The sequence below is a fragment of the Ursus arctos genome, unplaced genomic scaffold, assembly GCF_023065955.2.
Source record: "Ursus arctos isolate Adak ecotype North America unplaced genomic scaffold, UrsArc2.0 scaffold_17, whole genome shotgun sequence".
NCBI lineage: Eukaryota > Metazoa > Chordata > Mammalia > Carnivora > Ursidae > Ursus > Ursus arctos.
Window position 1 is genome coordinate 13,020,385 of NW_026622841.1, and position 19,305 is coordinate 13,039,689.

At 43.7% G+C, this 19,305-nt stretch overlaps 1 long non-coding RNA gene across 4 annotated transcripts in view; it reads left to right on the forward strand.

Moving 5' to 3' along the window:
- LOC123000891 (uncharacterized) overlaps positions 1-19,305 on the forward strand; it is a 45,603-nt gene that overhangs the window by 17,177 nt on the left and 9,121 nt on the right. For 2 of the 4 annotated variants that reach the window (XR_006409260.2, XR_008959769.1), the window contains exons 3-6: positions 524-601; positions 10,903-11,018; positions 14,294-17,369; positions 17,786-17,900. This is a non-coding gene — a long non-coding RNA (uncharacterized LOC123000891). Of the gene's footprint in view, positions 1-523; positions 602-10,902; positions 11,019-14,293; positions 17,901-19,305 lie in introns of all 4 variants that reach the window. The other 2 variants (XR_008959771.1, XR_008959770.1) reach the window with 2 other exon arrangements.

The window sequence follows — 19,305 nt, forward strand, 5'->3', positions numbered from 1 at the left end:
TACAGATGCTTCATAGGGCTCCAAGCATAGAAGAAATAATAATTTTCTGATGGACAAAAATGGTTTTACATGAAATCGCTAGAAACACGGCTCTCTCAAAGGTATGTCTATGATGTATGTGACATCGGAGAGGCGTGCTACCTCAAATATCTTTGTATCTGATCTAAAACATTTATCCTGAAATTATGAGCAGCTCCAAACCTACATTTAATCAAAGGAATATCCGTAAAAGATAGAAAGGGGGAGGTTGGGAGAGAAATGAACATCTATGAGAGGAAATATAGCTTGGGAATAATCTGTCTCTTAAATGTGCAAGGATTGTAAGACCAAAGAGGGCTTTGTTTGTTTGTTTTTATTGAGGTGAGACTCTCGTGATGTAAAATTAGCCTTTTTAAGTTGAGAGTGGCTTTGGTGCATTCACAGTGTTGTGCAGCGACCACCTCTGTCTGCAAACATTTCCATTACCCCCAAAAGAAACGCCATCCCCGGTAAGTGGCTGATCTTCAATCCTTCCTCTCCCCAGCCCCTGGCAACTACCAACCTTCTGTCTGTTTCTGAGGACGTAACTCTTCTGGAAGTGTCGTATCAATGGAATCGTGCGGTAAGTGATGAGTGTGTGTGGCTTCTTTCACTGAGCAGAATATTTCTGAGGTTCATCCGCACCGTAACGTGGATCAACACTTCATTCCTTTTTGTAGGCTGACGGTCCGCCAGCCGTACGTATTACATTTGTTTGTCCATTCACCCACTGGTGGACACTGGGGTTGTTTCCACCTTTTGGCTATTGCGAATAGCGCTGCTACAAACATGTGTACCCATGTGTGCACAGGTATTTATTTGAACACCTGTTTCCAGTTCTCTGGGTATACACATCAGAAAAATAGGAGTGGAACTGTTAGAAGACCATTTGATGCTACAGAGAACTGTAGCTATACTCTGCCTGTCTTTCCGCAGCCCCATAACACACACAGGTAACAATCCCCACAGCTGTAGACTCTCGTGATCTCCAGTGGATCCATCACTAGTTCCCCTGAAGCGGAACTAAATGGCTACCTGACTCTTCAATGTCCTGAAGCCATGAAGGGATTAGAAAACAGAGAGGTCACAGTGATTGCTGGAGGGCTGGTGCTACCCAAGGGCGGCCAGGAGAGCTGCCGCGCAGAGGGGCAAGAATAGTGTTAATGAAGCTGGGGGCGTACTCCTTAGGGTGTCTGTTCATACTGCCTGCCCCATGGTCAAGAGTAACAAAGGACTACATCAACTCCATATGGGCGGTATTACCAAGGAGTCACACTCCTCAAGACTACAAGTTTGGGCCACCTGGGCAAGCAAAGAATTTCAACCAACTGAAATGCTGGCACAAGGGAGGGGAATTGTGGAGCAGAAGGGGTATTCAGCCAACCTTATTAGGATCAGTTGCAGAAAAGCAGACCCCTTCACCAGTATTTCCCTGCGTGCTGCTAGTATGTAACAGGGTCCCTTTTTTTCCATAGCATTTGCTCACTTCCTGTCTCTGTGTAGCATGTTGGCAATTTTCTCAATATTTCAAACCTTTGCATTATTATATTTGGTATGGTGATCTGTGATCAGTGATTACAACTCGACGAAAGCTCAGATGGTGGTTAGCATATTTTAGCAAGAAAGTATTCATTCTTGGGGCGCCTGGGTGGCACAGCGGTTAAGCGTCTGCCTTCGGCTCAGGGCGTGATCCCGGCGTTGGGATCGAGCCCCACATCAGGCTCTTCCGCTGTGAGCCTGCTTCTTCCTCTCCCACTCCCCCTGCTTGTGTTCCCTCTCTCGCTGGCTGTCTCTCTCTCTGTCGAATGAATAAATAAAATAAAATAATCTTTAAAAAAAAAAAAAAAGTATTCATTCTTTTAATAAAGGTATGTGCTTTTTTTAGACATTATGCTATTTGACACTTAATAACTACAATATAGTATAAACATAACTTTTATATGCACTGGGAGACCAAAAAATTCACTTGAGTCGCTTTATTGTGATATTTGCTTTATTGTGGTGGTCTGGAACCACATCCGCAGTATCTCTGAGGTACGTGTGCCTGTACAAGAGAAAGAAGCCTGTAGAGTAGTATCACTTACAAATGGAGACCGAGAGTCTTCAACAAATATTAGCAAATTAAATCCAACCAGTGTATTTTTTTTAAGTGACCATGACTAGTTTTGGTTTATCCCAGGATTGTGAGAACATCAGAAAAATCCATCAGTGAAAGTTTATCATGTATGCAGATTAAAAAGAAATAATATGACGTGTCTTATTCTATAAATTTAATACCCACTCTTATCTGAAGAGAAACTCTTAGGAAAAACTAGAAATGGAAAGGAACTTCCTTAATCTGGTAAAAACCTAGAGCAGTGACATCACGTACTTCTGGAATATTCCCATTAAAAGCAAGAACAAGGCAAGAACGGCAGTTATTGTTGCCACAGCGCAACATTATGCAGGAAATACTAGCTAATGCATTAAGAAGAAAGGAAGAAGGAAAAAGAAAGAAAAATGTGTAAAGTTTAGAAAGGAAATGAAAAACTACTTTTAGGCATAGAAAATGCGTAGACATCAACAAAACTATCAGAAGTGATAAAAAGAATTCAGCAAGGTTGCTGATTACAAGAGCAACACATAAAATTCAGTGTTTCTTTGCCTATATCTCAACAACAACAAATTAAAAAATAAAATTGAAAAAAAAATCAGCCACTCACAATAGCAGCAAAAACTGTAAAGAACCTAAGGAACACACATCACATAAAATGTTTAAGAGCTTTATGGAAAAAATTATAAAACTTTATTAAGGATATAAAAGAAGATCTGAGTAATGGATAAAAAAGACTCAAAGCATTAAAATGTCAGTTCTGCCTAAATTTAACTAAATTCCAAACAAAACCCTACAGAATTTTTTGAGTTTCCAAACTGATTACAAAATTCTTATGAAAATCAAAATTATGAAAAGAAATACCATTTTGAAAAAGAAGAACAGTGAGGTGGGCAGACGAGTTGCCCTGCAGATAGCAAACCATTCAAGTTACAGAAGTGAAAATACAGTGGGGTGGGCAGAGGAACAGGTGCCGGGGCAGAAGAGAACGCCCACCCCAAACCCGTGTACGTACAGGAAAGTAGAGTATGATAGCGGTGAAAGTACAGATGAGTGAGGAGAGGATGGAAGCTCTTCTTTAGATTCCTATGCCAATTATGCAAAAAACAAATTCTATAGGAATTATAAGGCCTCTACATGAAAGCCTACAACACAGAAACTACTGGAACGTGTAGGAGATTATCTTTACAACCTTCAGTGAATATGCCATTCGTGAATCCACCGAGATCTTCTGGCTACCCTGGCCACCTTGTGATGCTAGTTCTCCGCACCCAGAAACTTGCTTTCTCAAAGGAAGAGGTGTTTACCCAGAGTGCTTCCTGACCAGGGTGTATCATGTGACCCAGGCCGGCCAATCAGACGCCACAGGAGGCCTCAGGCAGAAGTAAGGAAACCGGCTGACTGGGGACCTCCGGGAACCTCCTTGGACCACCATTGTTTTGCTGGAGCTTGGAGGGGCAGGGGCGATGTGGTCCTGGAACTGGTGGCAGATTCCTGAAAGAGCGAGTTGGTTCTGGGAATGTTCCTTTCATTGAAGTCCGAGACCTCTTTCCCCATCACTCCCAAACATTGTGTGAACGCCTTAACTGTCTCTCGTAAATTTCTCTGCTGCTTAAACTAGTCAGACTGGATTCCATTGCTTACAACTGAGAACAGTAACTGACATACAACCCTTCTGACCTGAAAACAGTTTTATAACAAAACATATCATCAAAATTAGAGATAATAACTTTAGGAAAATAACAAACAAACCTTGGAGAAGAGATTTTGCAGAATCCATAACAAAAGAATTGATAAATATATATTTATTTTACCAGGGAATTTATATTTAAAGGGGAAAGAACCTAAATAAGAGAATGGAAACACCCCAATGGGGAAATGGGGGGAAATGAGAACAGGTAATTTTCAAAAGTGGAAATCTAAATGTATTTACATTTTTGTCTTATTTTAAAAATTACATAAATAGGATCCTTTTCATGGAGCCCAACACAGCTGGAATTTACAACCCTGATAAGATCAAAACCTGAGCTGATATCAAGAGTCTGAGGCTAAATTGACTGAGCCACCCAGGTGCCCCTGGTATTCCTATTCTATACATTTTTTCACTCAAGGATAGCATTTAGGAGAGTTTGATTGCATCTCCAGTGTAAAAATTTATAGAATATGAACACCATAATTCTATTTACATAAAATTTTAAATAAAGTAAAGCAACACTATAAGTTATTTATGAAGATGTTAAAAATGCAGAAAACAGGGGCGCCTGGGTGGCACAGCGGTTAAGCGTCTGCCTTCGGCTCAGGGCGTGATCCCGGCGCTATGGGATCGAGCCCCACATCAGGCTCCTCCGCTATGAGCCTGCTTCTTCCTCTCCCACTCCCCCTGCTTGTGTTCCCTCTCTCGCTGGCTGTCTCTATCTCTGTCGGATAAATAAATAAAATCTTTTTAAAAAAATGCAGAAAACAAACAGGTGAGAAGCAGGAAGCTTTTACAGTAAGCTATGACAGAGATGTTTGGAGGTAGAGAGAAAGGCCACTGAGGCTGTCGATCAAAGAACACCAAAGATTTACTTGCATTTTGCTTCTGGGGGAAAAAAAAGTTGGCAGCTGTTAATGGTCGGTCTGGATTTTCTACTCCATTTCCCACAGTTACACAGGAATTATCATTTGTTAAATGTGCCCCCTCTTTTTCTTTTATAAAATGGGAGAAAGACAGACTCGCCATTCAGTCTACACATTATAGGATATGGTGCTAACATCATGAGAGAAATAATGGCATACTCTCTGTATAAAAATTACAGACGGAAAGACTTCGTTGGGTTCCCCAAAAAACAAGCTTAAAAAAAAAAAAAAGACAAGCAAATTTCTGTAGCTTGTTTTTGACTCAGTTTTAAATTATACATGCACTTCAGCCTCATGAAGTAAAGATAAAAGACCATGAAGATTCACTTATAATGACTTTAGGTCTTTAAAAATAATGAATGGTTGTTTTTCCCACTGGCAGTGCTATGTTCTTTGCACTGATTCTGTACCTCTGTTTAGCCATGAACCCAAGTCTCCCAAGGCCACAACTGTGACACACACTTGTCATTCACAGGCCAAACCACAGGATGCCACTGTTGCGTTTTTGCTATAATAGACTTCTACTTAAGTTGAGATGAATAAAGAAAGGGGAAAAAGGAGGAAATCTCTTCTGTTATAAACGGACACATGACAACTATTTGAGGTTTAAGATTCAAATCTTACCCTTCGAGTTCTGGCTAATTTTTTAAATCCCTTTAAGTTGGGTTTTAAATACCACATATTGAAGTCATCTGAGTCTTTTAGTAATTACATTCCAGAATCAAACAAAAGTAAATTGTTTTGGAACTGTGGGAAGAAAAACGTGAGCACCCACAAATGCATAGGACAAAGTCCTCTGAGAGTTAAATTCTCAAAAGTGGTTTCTATGCTAGCTCCTTGGAGTCAGCTGCTGTATTTCTACTGGTGAGATCTCTTTGATACATTTCTTGCTGAAACTGACAAGTCACATATTTGCTAGCTTTAAAACTATCTAAAATTGTTTTTTAATGGGGGTGATGTATTTTTGAAAGCAGAGTGTTGGGTACATCAAATGATGTCTTCCTTTGACTTACTCAAAGACACTTTGTTCGCATTTATAATCAAACCACAATTGATAATTATACTTGGCACTTTAAAATTTCTTTCTGATCCCATCCCAGACTCTAGCAAGTAATTAAAGGTTTATGAATTGATAATTACAGGTCCCGGAGAAACTGATATTTAAAGGAAACCATTCCCTTTTGTTTTATGAGTAAATAAATTGTACAGAAAGGCATTCCCCACATAGAATACATTCTATTAAGAAGTTACAAATACCTGGTCTATGCATATAGAGAATAAATTACAGTCCCTCAAAGAGACTGTGTTCTAATTAGGGACACGCGGCACATCCATGTAAAAAAGAAAACAATGCCATTAGGAATATGAAGTGCCAAAATGTTTTAAAGCGTTCAGTTAGGAAGAAGAGTCCCCAGGGGCTGGAATGGCCAGGGAGGGCTTTGGAGGAAGCAGAAGTGAGGTGAGCCTGCAGGCTCGGTGTCACGGCCTTGCAGAGAGTCACCTGTCCTCCACTTGGCCCAGCCTTTCCTCTGCCAATTCAGTCCCTGTCTTCTGAAGATTTTCAGAAGCTCTCTGATCATATGTTTAGTTATAACTCGCAAAAAAGTTGCCCATGTCTGTATCCGACAAATACTAGTCATAGAGAATACGACCAACATGGTCCCGGTCCCTGGAGCTTCTGGTCTAATAAATGCATTGCAGTGATGTGCTCACTTGCGCTGTCCCTCTCTTGCCCGGGACTGTGAGCTACACAATGCCCCCAGCAGGGAGGACACAGCAGAGTGTGCGTGGAGGTTGGTTACATGAGTGGTGTGCGAGCATGGGGTGGAGGCAGGAAGATCAGAAGTTAAGACAGTTGTCCAGCCAACGGGTGCTGGGAGAGAAGGGACGGTTCAATAAAGAAGGTAAAAAAGCAAAAGGGCTTGGTGTGTCCTGCCAGCAGCGAGGGAGACGACGAGGCCAAAACCAGCTCCCAAGTTGGCTTTATGCGGAGGGTTTGTGTGCTAATTTCTTCGCAAACGCATGGCACTGGCCACTGGCACCCCTTTTCTGTTACAGAGGTAACCATGCGCCCGTCTGGTTATTGTGGAATAAGTGTGCCTAACCTGTAGTAAGCTGTGATCCCGCAGTGAAGGACAGGCCCTCTGCCCACTCTGTCTGGCGAGCTCAGCATGGAGATGGCAGGCTGCTCCGCGTGCGTGAGTCCGGGTGCGCCTGCTCCAGCTCTTCCAGTGCCCCTGGGCCCCAGGCCTTAGTTAATTTTAGAGCTCGAGGCAATTCTTAGGGGGTCAGCGTGACTCATAGGAGTAGGACATGAGCAAAGCGATGGGCTGAGCCATTGTAAGGTCATAAATTTTTAAACTTAGCTAGAATAGCCCGAGTCTGAAGTCAGGATATTAGTTGCCTGAGCAACAGAGAGGTTAAAGCAGCAATAAATTACGGCTGGTCTTATCAAATAGAGCTGTTAGCATTTTACAGCAGGCACTAGAACCCTCCACCATGGCTGCCAAACATAGTTCAGCTCGGAGAAGTTATCAGCAGGTTCAAATCAAAGGAAAACAGAAGACCATGACCCAGGGCCAAGGCCCACGCAGCTTGAAGTCTTGTTCTCGGCCCGTGTAGAGAACAGAAGGCCTGGGTCCTAATCTCTGCCCTTCCTAACCACGTGACCTGCGGGCAGCTCACCCGGCCTCCCCGGCCCTCAGGCTGCCCTCTTGAAGAAAGATGGCATAAGGCTCCGGTGACCGGATACTCATGAAAATACTCTGAAAACAGGAGAATATGCTTTGGGAAAAAGTAGTGCTGTCTGTAAAGATGAAAAACAAAATTAGGGGGCACCTGGGTGGCTCAGTCAGTTAAGGGTCTACCTCGGCTCAGGTGATGATTCCAGGGTCTTGGGATCAAGCCCCATGTCGGGCTCCCTGCTCAGCGGGGAGCCTGCTTCTCCTTCTCCCTCTGCCATTAACTCCCCCCCCCCACTTGTGCTCTCTGGCTCTCTCTCTATGTCAAATAAATAAATAAAATCTTTAAAAAAAAGAAAAAAGGAAAAGAAAAACAAACTTAGTGGAGGAAGATTAACAATAAAGCTATAATATATCACTAAAAACTACCTGTCAGCCAGCGGTCTAGATGAGTAAGATTGTCTGAACAAAACCCCACATCTCTAACAACTGTAAAAACTCATTTTATGTTAACCGTCGTACTTGACCTTTGGAGAACCAGTGTTCTGGGCAAGTTAGACTTTGGCAGCGTCCTGGTTGGAGGCTCACAGCAGTGTGGTCATTCTCTTGGGTCTTATTCCCGTGTTTGATTAGTTTTGTTAGCACATGGGCCTGTCCAGGTGCCTTGTCACTCATGTGGTGCCTTGCTCCCCCCTCACACCTTGTGTTCTCTCTCTCTCCCCCTTTCTCTCTCCCCCTCCCTCACCCTGCTTTTGCCTCTCAGCCCACACGTGAGTTCTCCTTCCAGCCAAACTGATTCCCTCTCTCCCATGATGCCTTACTCATTGTCCTTCTCTCCTTGAAGAGCAGGTCAGAACATCGGCGACCCACTGACATCCACCCCATATAAGGTGCCTTTGCTAAATGGTTGTGTTGTTATCTTGCCTCTGTCCCTCAAGAGACAGCAAGCTCTCACAGGAAGACCCAGGAGGGACCTTGTTTATTGCTGTTCACACCACATTCCCCGGGAGTCTACCTTGCACCGGTTAGAACTCATCGTCTGAAGAGTGGGAGGGCTGGGAGCTCTTAGACCTCTGATATGTGCTGCAGGACCTCGCATGGTACTGAGCCCCAAGTGTTCCTTGATGAGGAAGAAGCTCTCTTTGGGCTGCAGGAACTTGGGAACACCCATGTGTCAGGTAGCTACCAATCTCACTCTGAAGGTGAAGTGATTGAGGTGTGGGGCCAGGGAGGACCCTGAGTCAGACAAGGAGGGAAGCTAGCGGCTGTGTTCTCTCCCTTTCTGCATACGCTGTCAGACTTGGAGGACAGGAACTGGTGTGGGGGGCTCCCACATCTGATGATGTTCAGCCCATCTAAGGGTAGCCATTGGACAGAGGAATGGGTGCCCAATGAATGGCTGATTCATGCTTCTTCCTGTCCCAGGTGTAACAAGGATTCAAAGACCAACACCTCTGTGTTCCACACCAGTGAGCCACCTCTGGAAGGCTCTGAAACAGAAGGAAGCATGACTTCTTGTCCTTGAGTTTTGCCTTCATGGTTATTAGTGTATCTTCTTTCGTGAAATGTCTATTCAAGTCTTGCTTATTTTAAAACTAGATTGTTCATCTCTTTACTGTTGGTTTGTAAGTTCTGGGGTCAAGTCCTTCATCAGATATTTGTGCTGCAGATATTTCCCCCAGCCTGTGCAGGCTCACCTGTTCATTTTCTTAGCGGTGTCTTTTGATGAGTGGAAATGTCTAATTTTGGTAATATCAAAGTTATCAGTTTTGCTCTTTGATGACTAATGGTTTCTGGGGGTTTTATCTGAGAAATCTTTGCCTGCCCCAAGATCATAAAGAGAGAGTCCTGTATTTTCTTCCATTACCTTATAGTCTGGATTTTATATTCAGGTCTGTAATTCAGCACAAATTTATTTTTATTTGTGAAGTGAGGTGGAGGTTGGGGTTCATTTTTTCCCTATCATGTCTGCTCTTCAGCCACATTTGTTGAAAAGACCTTTCACCATTGGACTGACTTGGAAACTTGGTTAAAAATCCGTCAGCTGTCTGTGGGGGGTCTATTTCTAGAGTCATTAACCTGTAATTTCTGAGCAACACACTCATCTAAAGAGTGGGCCTTTCAAGATTTCCTTACCCTTGGCCTGTATTTTAAAGGGACTAAGAGAGAATGCTTGGTTTTGAGAAAATAAAGCACATACTTGTTGAATTATAGTTCTTTGGGGGAAATATTTTCAAACACCATAAGTAAGCAGCATGGCAAGCATAAATCTCTCTCCTCAAATAAAATGAAGGACCTGCATGTTTTATTTTCTAATGAAAATTCAATTTGCCTTTGAGACCTTATACCTCCTTTTTACCATGCTGGTAAGAAGACCATTTCAAATCTTTCCTGATATTTTCCCTCCCCAGGGTTGTAAAAGAATCTTTTTTCAGGGGCGCCTGGGTGGCACAGCAGTTAAGTGTCTGCCTTCGGCTCAGGGCGTGATCCCGGCGTTATGGGATCGAGCCCCACATCAGGCTCCTCCGCTGTGAGCCTGCTTCTTCCTCTCCCACTCCCCCTGCTGTGTTCCCTCTCTCGCTGGCTGTCTATCTCTGTCGAATAAATAAATAAAATCTTTAAAAAAAAAAAAGAATCTTTTTTCATGAGGTCGAAAAATTATGGGAGGAGAGGAGGTCATGGTGGGAAGTGGGACCTTTACTTTCCTGTCTATTAAGGGATCAATGATATCCTGAAGGATCAAACCTGAACATTCCTTTAAAGGTGAGTTGGAGTGAGATAGAGGTTGGGGTTCATTTTTTTCCATATAGGTATCCAGTTGGTCTAGGTCCTGTGCCAGACGGAACACAGGGATCTCTGTGTACGTTGGGAGTCTCTGAACCTCCATAGGCTGCCCCCTGCTGCCATTCCCCTCCGAGGCTTTGTCAACTCCTTGGGTGGTGGTAGCTTCTATGCAGTATGGCAGTGGATCTCTGATATTTTTGCCTGCCTGATAAATTTCCCTTTCTTCCAGCAACAGCACTTCGATTTCTCTTTGGGAAACCACCCCTCCCCACCCAGAATATATGGGGTTAATAAGTGATTGATTGAGCTCCTGACCCAAGATTTCAGCCAATCCTAAGCACTGAAAGTCAGCCCCTGGGATTCCTCTATGGGAATTTGTGTCTGCTGGGCTTCAGTATGGTGCACTGTAGACTTTTCCTTAGCGGGTTCTCCTCCATGGAGGGAATCTGACTGAGAGTGAAGTCAGCTCAGTGAGCAACCAAGCCATGAGAGAGATCCGAAGACACCAAGTCCTTCTGAGCAGCAGAGTCCAGCCATGTCTGAAGCTAGATCCACAATTTCGTGAGCCATTAAATTCTCAACTGTCAGCCTATTTAAATTGGAGTCTGTAATTGCAGTGGAAGGAGTCCTGGTATACGACAACTTGGGCAGCCCAGCAACCTCTGCCCTTCCCATTCTAGGGCTCTCTCTCTCTCCTTTTCCACACAGATACCACTTCTAAGCCCGCTTCCGGCCCAGGCTCCTCGGGAAGAGCAGTAGCCAAGAAGTTGTCTTGAAGGAGTTCCCACTTTCTTACCTGCCGTGACTATCTGCTGGGAATAAGGGTAAGGAAAAGTCAAAGTGAGGATAAACATAAATTAGTGTCTCAGGATGCCCCTCTGCCATGTAGATCTCTTTCTGTGTCCTGCTTGCTTATCACTGATAAGTGTTCTCACCTTCCTTCCCTATCCATTGGCCCTTCCCCCCCAGGAAGCTTATTTTCAAACCAATTTAATACATAAATCACTTACTTTGTGCCCAGTGACTGTTTGGAATCATAAAACATAGCGTGTAATGAAAGAGAATTTGGGACCAGGACAGAGTAAGTGAGGGGGCCTGGGTCCAGAGGACAAAGGGCAGGAAGTCAGCACTTCAAATTGGAAGCAGGTGATGATGCCATTGACTGAGTCCTTCAGGGACGAGGAGGGACCGGCCTGGGTAATGGGGAGACAGTCAGGTGAGAGACCTCTCAGCTCCGGATTCTGAAGGAGAAGAGTTGAGGGTCCATTAAATTATAGAACCTCTTTGTTAGAGCCTGAGTGATGATCTAATCTGACCCAGCTTTTGAGTAAAATTATATCCCACCCTAAACCTCAGTTTCACAGTTTAATAAACGAGAGAACGAGGCCGATAGTTCCCACAAGAGGCAGGGGTCAGGGATGCCCCCGGAGGTCCTTCAGGGTCTGCCGACCAGAGGAACGCTGTTCTTAGCCCTTTCATTAATTCTGCTTACTCATTAAGATTTGTACAAACAAAAATCAAAATAAGTTTGAAAACCCAAGGATTAGTTTACTTCCCATGCAGCGTTAACATAATTTCTGTCTTCTTTTGAGCCCCATCTGCCCCCCCACTCCCCACCCCTACCTCAAAACTTGGATTTAAGTTCCCTCTTCCAGTTCCCTACCCATCATTGTTCGCCAAGACTCAGAACCCAGATCTTGGCCCTTTTTCCCCATTGTCTGCTTTCCTGCTTTTGGGACATCGCCTTTCGTTTCTGGGCCAAAGACACCTAAACCTGTCAGTTCAGCCTGACCTGTATTCCATGCTTCGGCCCAGCGTCTCTTGCTGCCTGTAGGACCTTTCTGCCTGGATGCTTTGCCCCCAGCTCTTCCACCAGAAAGAACAGAAGAAACTCGAGCTACCCCACTCGGTAGCAGAAAATCAGCCTCTGGGAAACATAATAATAGTGGCTGCCACGGGAGGGCTAGAAATACTTGTTGCTTGACTGTACCTCTTTTAATGTAATGAATATTAGCTGATTTTATAAAAATAACAATAATTTGAAACCAATTATGATTAAACAGAAAAAAATAATCTGGAACTTTTCAGGGTTTAAATGCTTTTTATTTCCTCCTAATTTATTTTTAACCTGCTTTGCTTATTCAGGAATGCGTTCATGAAATTTTAGAATTGGGAAAAATGGAGTATTGCAAGTTACCAGTTTGCATTTTAAAAGTTTTTGTGCATAATATGAAACACCTTTTATAATTTATTTAAGCAGTCTGCTGTTGTTAGATTTTGAGTTGTTTCCAACTAAACTCCTATTGTTGGACATTTTGGTTGCTTCCAACTTGGCCCTCACAAACCAACACAAAACCAGAATGACTGGATGAAAATAAATTATAATAAAGGAGATGAGGGGAAAGGAGGAAAACAACCAGAGAAATTCTGGAAAAAAATGGACCAAATTGCTTGAAGAAATAAAAGTTTTAAAAAATGCCCTTTTGTGGAGAAAATTTGCCAATATTTGTAAAAAAAAAAAAAACAACAACATAAAACCAACAGTGATTAGAGATTATTCATTTTCAACCAAATTATTAGCACTTTTAGAAATTGCCTCAACTACGTTGTTTTAAACAAAAGCATGTGTGTGTCCCCTTCTGGACCAACGCTTGTGTAGCTACTTAGGGTGTTCGTGACTGTCCAAGGCTATAAGCTGAAAGAGTGCTCGCCTTCATATTTGCACAATTGCGTTCTACAACCCAGTGCCTTTTTCTCAAATCTCAGATCTGGTGGTGGTCCTGAGTTGTTGCTGACCCGTCTGCCAACAGCGCGACATCTCCCTGGGCCTCACTCCCATCCCCTTCTCCTCCGGGTTGATCAGCAGTCCCACGTGGCCTGTGCAGAAGGGATAGGAAGGGTGGTTGGGCTCCAGCATCCAAAATGTGCCAGGGACGTGTGAGAGATGGAAAGCCACTCTGAAAAGAAGTGGTTTGCTCCTGCTCGCAGTCCATTCTCAAAATAGTAAGAGGATGCTTCATATTTTTCAAACGGAAACGGTCACAGCAGCCAGTGGCTCTGGTCCCAGCATCCGCCACGTTGGTCTTGACTTTGACAAGCCTTAACCGATCTTCCTGCAGTCTTCCGAAACAGGACCGAGTCTCCGTTCAGAGGAGAAATTAGAACAAGACTCAGCTGCATGTATTTGTCCATAAAGCCACTATTAGAGTCCTGTTTCCAAGGGAGGCAGAGTCACTTCTGGCACCTAAAGTTGCTTATCTGGTTCCTTAGAGCTGCAACATTAAATCCTTTCTCAAGCATGAATCAAACCGTCAAGCATTCTTTATGTCTGCTGCCAGGAACAAAGGTGAAAACCGGCCCAGGTGAGTTCCTCAGAACATACTCCGTCCTTCAGGCCAACTACAGCCTGGCTTAGCTCTTCCCTCGACGGCAGCGTGTGATTTTTCTTTTATTATGGATGCTTTGGCAGAACCATTTGAAAGTTTCGGACATCATGACAGTCACCCTTAATATTTCAGCAACCATCTACCACAAAGGACATCCTCCAGTACCACAACACTGTTACCACACTGAGGAAAACTAACGTTAATTTAATAATATCTGATGTACAGTGATAGTCAACTACCACAAGAGTCTCTTATAAAATGTCTTTTAGGGGCGCTTGGGTGGCTCATTTGGTCAAGCAGCCGACTCTTGGTTTCGGCTCAGGTCAGGATCTCAGGGTCATGAGATTGAGCCCTGCATCGTGCCCCACATTGCATCGGGCTCCCCGATAAGTGCAGAGTCTGCTTCTCTCCCTCTGCCCCTCCCCCTGCTTGCACTGTCTCTCTCTCTCTAATATAAATAAATAAATCTTTAATATATATATATATAATGTGTATGTATATATATATATATATATATATATATATATATAGAAAATGTCTTTCGTCACTGTAAGAAATTTCATCATAGAGCTGTGGTTCATGCATAGCCTTTGGTGGTCATGTCTCTTATAGTCTCAAAAAGTGTTGACATAGAATAGTCCCTCTAGCTTTCTGTTCTGTCGTCTTTGTCTGTTTTACATTACTTGATTTTTTTTTTTTTTTATTTACACCAGCTGTCTTGTAGAATCTCCCACATCCTGGACCTGTCTGACCGTTCCCTGATGACTAGACTCAGGTTAAACATTTTGGGCTAGAAGTGCGTACAGGTGATGGATGCTGGGCGCCCACTGCATCCTACCAGAAGGCAGGTAACGTTCGGCCAGCCCAGTGCTAAGTTCGATCGCTCTGGAGCCAACTTCTTTTTAAAACATAAAATTAAACCACAGTGTACAAATCTATATTTTCTAATTGCCTCTCTGTACAACGAAAGCCCAGTGTATCTTTCAAAACAATCTTCATGAACAGCAGCTCTTGTGATTTATTTTTTTTAGTTCAGCCATAAATAGTAAGGCTTCTCCATTACTGGAGGGGGTGCTTGAGAAGCCTGTGAACTAATGTTGGTTATCTTTCACAGAATCTGGAATCTCTTTTACCAAGACCAAAACCAAACCAAACCAAAGCAGCGCTTTGCACACAGAAAAACCCAATCCTCGTATGAGTTTTCAAGCCAGATTCCAAACTGAGACAGATCGCTAAGGAACAGGAGGCAGTGGGGTTGCAAATGTGGCCTCCGTCCTTGGTCCAGAGGGTCATGGGCTACCTCGCCCGGGCTCGCCTCACTCTCATGATGGGAGTCCTGTACCTGCTGCCAGTCATGCCCACCCAGGAGACCCAGGACTGAGGTGCTGCCTATATTTTGAAAATCAGTTCAACAGACTTCACTCCTGCCGGCTGAGAAACAAGGCCACCTCCAGCCCCAAAGCAGGCTGTGGCCTTGTACTGAGTTGTATTAGGAAGAACTGGAGGGTGGGGGAGGAAAAGATTTTTTTCAATGCACTCTGAAATGGCTAGAATCCTTGTTGACATTTTAGACTTAAAGAACCATTTTCAGGAAGAGACATCATTTTCTTACGATTTTGAGTTTGATCAGCGCTTTTTATGATCAGCTCTACAGAGGAGATGTTTCCTGTTTGGGCAGCTATTTCCAGACTTCTAGCATCTCTTCCTAAATGCAGACCTAGTTCTGTCAAACTTGATGGATATTCCAGTCCACACAGCTTCTTATCACCACTTTTCATTTTGGGGAGATGCTCTGCTGATAAGAAAATGGGCTGAACATTCAATCGATAATAGTGACATAAATATTCTCTCGTTGTATAAATAAACCTGCTTTTACGTGAACTATATTTTCAACTTCTGGCAGCAGCAACTTTAGCAAATACCCTTGTGGGAAATACCCACAATAAATATTAAACTGGAAAAGAGTTTTGTGGACTGAAGTCTCGCTCCGTGAAGTCACAGAAGACAGATCTTATTTAAAATCCGTTTTGAGCTGCTGTTCCTGGTGGCAAGGTAATAAATTGCCTTACTAATTGAACTTGAGATTCACCTCTCAATTATGAATCGAATTGCGGAACCAAAGGACAGGCAGGTAAAAGTGAGATGATGAGCAGTCATGTTGAAACGAAGACATCCTTTGTTCCGTCATTTGTGGGCATGAGAGCTTCACGTCCTTTGTCAATCGCCCCGGCAGTGTGTGAGCATAGCAACCTCAGAGCATCTCAGGGTTGTGCTTAGGGGAGAGAGACAACAGAGGAGAGGGAGAGGGAGAGAGATTCTTCTTTCACTGGATTTCCCTTTATTATATTACATGAGAAAACCGTCTTCATGTGACAGAATAAATTCTAGGAGCTTGTGTTGAGGGACGCTGGATGCAGTGGTGGTAAATAACTATATAATTGAAATCGCCTCGCTTTATATTACCTTAGAAGGGGCTTGTTCTGGACCGGGTCCGGATTTATTGAGACAGATGATACCCCTGGGTGTAAATCACTTTGTAAAAGTAAATCAGGCAGTTTCCATAATTCCCGTAGGCCTTTGGGGTATAGTTTAATACACTAAACCAGAATTTACTATTAAGGGGGACCCTTGGGGTGACTTTTTCCTGGGGAATCGTCTTCTCATTGGGAGACTCATTCATTAGGCTACAATAAAGAAGCCTCCCACCTTCTATCTGCCCTTGTCATCTCTCATTTATCCAAAAGGGGAATGTTCAGGCTCCAGCTTTGGGAGGCAGCAAGTCGGGGTCTTGTGTTTCTGGCACAAGGAGATGTTGTCTGTTCTCTGGAACACAGAGGAGACACCACAAGGAGGACGCCATCTCTCTCAGCCCCGGATCCAGCAGGATTTGCCCCCCCCCCCCCCCGCTTTTAATCAGCTGGGCTCTGTTTGACAGTTTGAAGAAAGGCCAGCTTGAGACCCTGGCACTCAGGTTCCTTATGAAGTTTTGAATATCAAACACTGCTTCTGTAAGACATTCCTCCAAGACTGTTTTTCTGAGACCTTTAATTTGCATTTCTCTTTGATTTAGGATGTGACCATGTTTTCAATGTCTTAAGTCATATTTCTTATTTACAGAAATCATAACCAAGTGTGCACTCAATCCTCAATTGTTAACATGAAGGAGTAGAAATGGGGGGGTGAGGTGGAGATGATGTTAGTTCCGTATTTATAAAATGGGGTCTTGAAATTAAGCAGATCCATTTAAGAATAGGTGGCTTGAGTTTATTTAAAATGTAATTACTTTTGGCCTTTGTGATTTTGTTCCTCTTTCACAGACGAAGACAAGAATTCCACGAACAATGCCGGTCGTGGAACCTAATATGCAGGAAAGGTTTGGGGCGGTTCCAGGTGAAATTAAATCGCATAAGCCATCTCCGAGCTTCTTTCTCGAGTTTGTAGTTTCTCGTTTCCTTCTGCTGTGGTTCTGCGGCTCCGCTGCATTCGGAGCCGGTGTCGTTTGCCGCTCTGGTGACCGATCTCCTAATCGCTCTGTAATCCTTCCACACCTACATTCTTCCATCTCACTGTTAAGTCAACAGGATTTAGACAGCCTTTCTCCGGTGCTTCTTTTTCCCTTCTCACGGCTCTACTGTTTTACTTTCAAATTTAATGTCTTCTTTCTAGCAGTTGCTCACTACATAACTCAGACTCCTCGGGATTGCACACTCACGTTCCCCGTGAGATCAAAGGTCCCAGTTTTATTGAAAAGTCCCAGGGAGCATGTCCTTGAGCAACAGTAAGGGGGCGGTAAGTTTGCCAGAGTTGTGAGTTGTCCTGTATTGTGTTAGAAAATTGATCTCGGGTGCGCCTGGGTGGCGCAGTCGTTAAGCGTCTGCCTTCGGCTCAGGGCGTGATCCCGGCGTTATGGGATCGAGTCCCACATCGGGCTCCTCGGCTGGGAGCCTGCTTCTTCCTCTCCCTCTCCCCTGCTGTGTTCCCTCTCTCGCTGGCTGTCTGTCACATAAATAAATAAAATCTTAAAAAAAAAAAAAAAGAAAAAGAAAATTGGTCTTGATTATAATGGAGATGTTCAAGAAGTAGCAAAGGGTCCAGAAAATGAAGCTCCGAAGTCCTAAAATCAAGCTCTGAGTTGTGAATGTGTCAGAATTATCCCCACACCCGGTGGTACCCTGGCCACCATGTCCTATCCTGTCCCCTTTCAGGAGCTGTGCAAACCTGGGACGGACTGTGGACAGAACAGCCTGAATGGAGCTCTCCTCTTCCCGTGGTTGGTGTCCTCTGTTCGAGTCCCACAAGAGCGGTGAGAGACCTAGCCAGGTAAGCAAAAAGATGCCCACTCCTTAAGAACATTCTCTGGAGAGACACACCAGAGACCGGGAATGGCATCAGCCACTCATTCACCAAAAGCAGAAGAAATCCAGGAAACCAGCTCACCCACGGTGCTAGCGATTAAGAAATAGCACTTCCAGGTTTATGGGGAAGAGTGGGGTGCACATATATGTACTGAATTTGTACATACATACAGACAAAAATATATGTTTATGCACACAATCACATATACACATATACACATAACTTGGGCAGAGAGGCCTTCAAGCCTGAGCAAAGAACTCTGGCATCACATTGAGGGCTCCTGGCAAGTGGCCCCACGTGTGTTCTCCCAGCTTCTCTGTGTCCAGCGTGAACCCACTGGCCACAGACTACTTATGCAGGCAGTTCTCAAGTTACACTCCGTTGACTCTCAGCTCTGCAGCTCACTAACCTCCGGTTCCTCATCCATAAAATGGGCACAACGTGAGTTATATTACGTAAGCCGTATTATTAGCAACCTCATCAAATGAGAAAATACATGTAATAGACTTAACACCTAGAAAACACTCAACCAGTTGCTAGTTATATTCCTGATTATTATACTCCCTTCTTAGCCATTGTCCATTGGTAACAATAGACTTGTAAGTGGGAATCTTCTGTATAAAGTACAGAGTCTTGTGACCCAGGATTTTTGTCTTCTACATCCTTTATTCTTAGTCAAATGCAATAGAACATGGAAATTTAACTAAACATCAGTTATTAAATGACCAAAACACCAGGGCAAACTTTTGGAAAGTTATAAAACTTTTTACCAGTTCTAAATAAAAATATCCTTAAGACTTATAATGGTTTGGCAATTCCTGAGAAAAGGTGACAATTTTAAAGTAGAGTACCACAATGTAAATGCCAGATACTCAATGCATATATTTTAGATATAAAAAGGTAAATTAAGAAGTAAAAAAGAACTAGATAATATCGTAAGTTTTTCTTTTAAAAAAGTCAGTTGGTTCTAAAAAATGTCCAGGTTGGTTTTTCTCAATCTCCTGGATGCCAGCCATTTCCATGGGGTTGATAAGATACAGATTTGGGGCTGCAGGACCAGGCTTCCGCAGGCTGATCCAAGGGGCTGTGGGGGGCTGAGGGCTGTGTCGTCAAGGTGGATCTTCGCAGGTCGGGTGGTTTGGAAAGTGTGTTCACGTGGTGTATCCACTCTGATGGCTCAAACCTCCCAGCAGTTAGGGACTTGGGGATCCGTTTGTGATGCTGCAGACCCGGCTGCTGAGTTCAGCAGCTCCTTTGCTCTAGGTGCTTGACTTTGTCATTAAGATGATATTTTTCTGGGACGCTTGGGTGCCTCAGTTGGTTGAGCATCTGACACTTGGTTTCAGCTCCGGTCATGATCTCAGGGTCG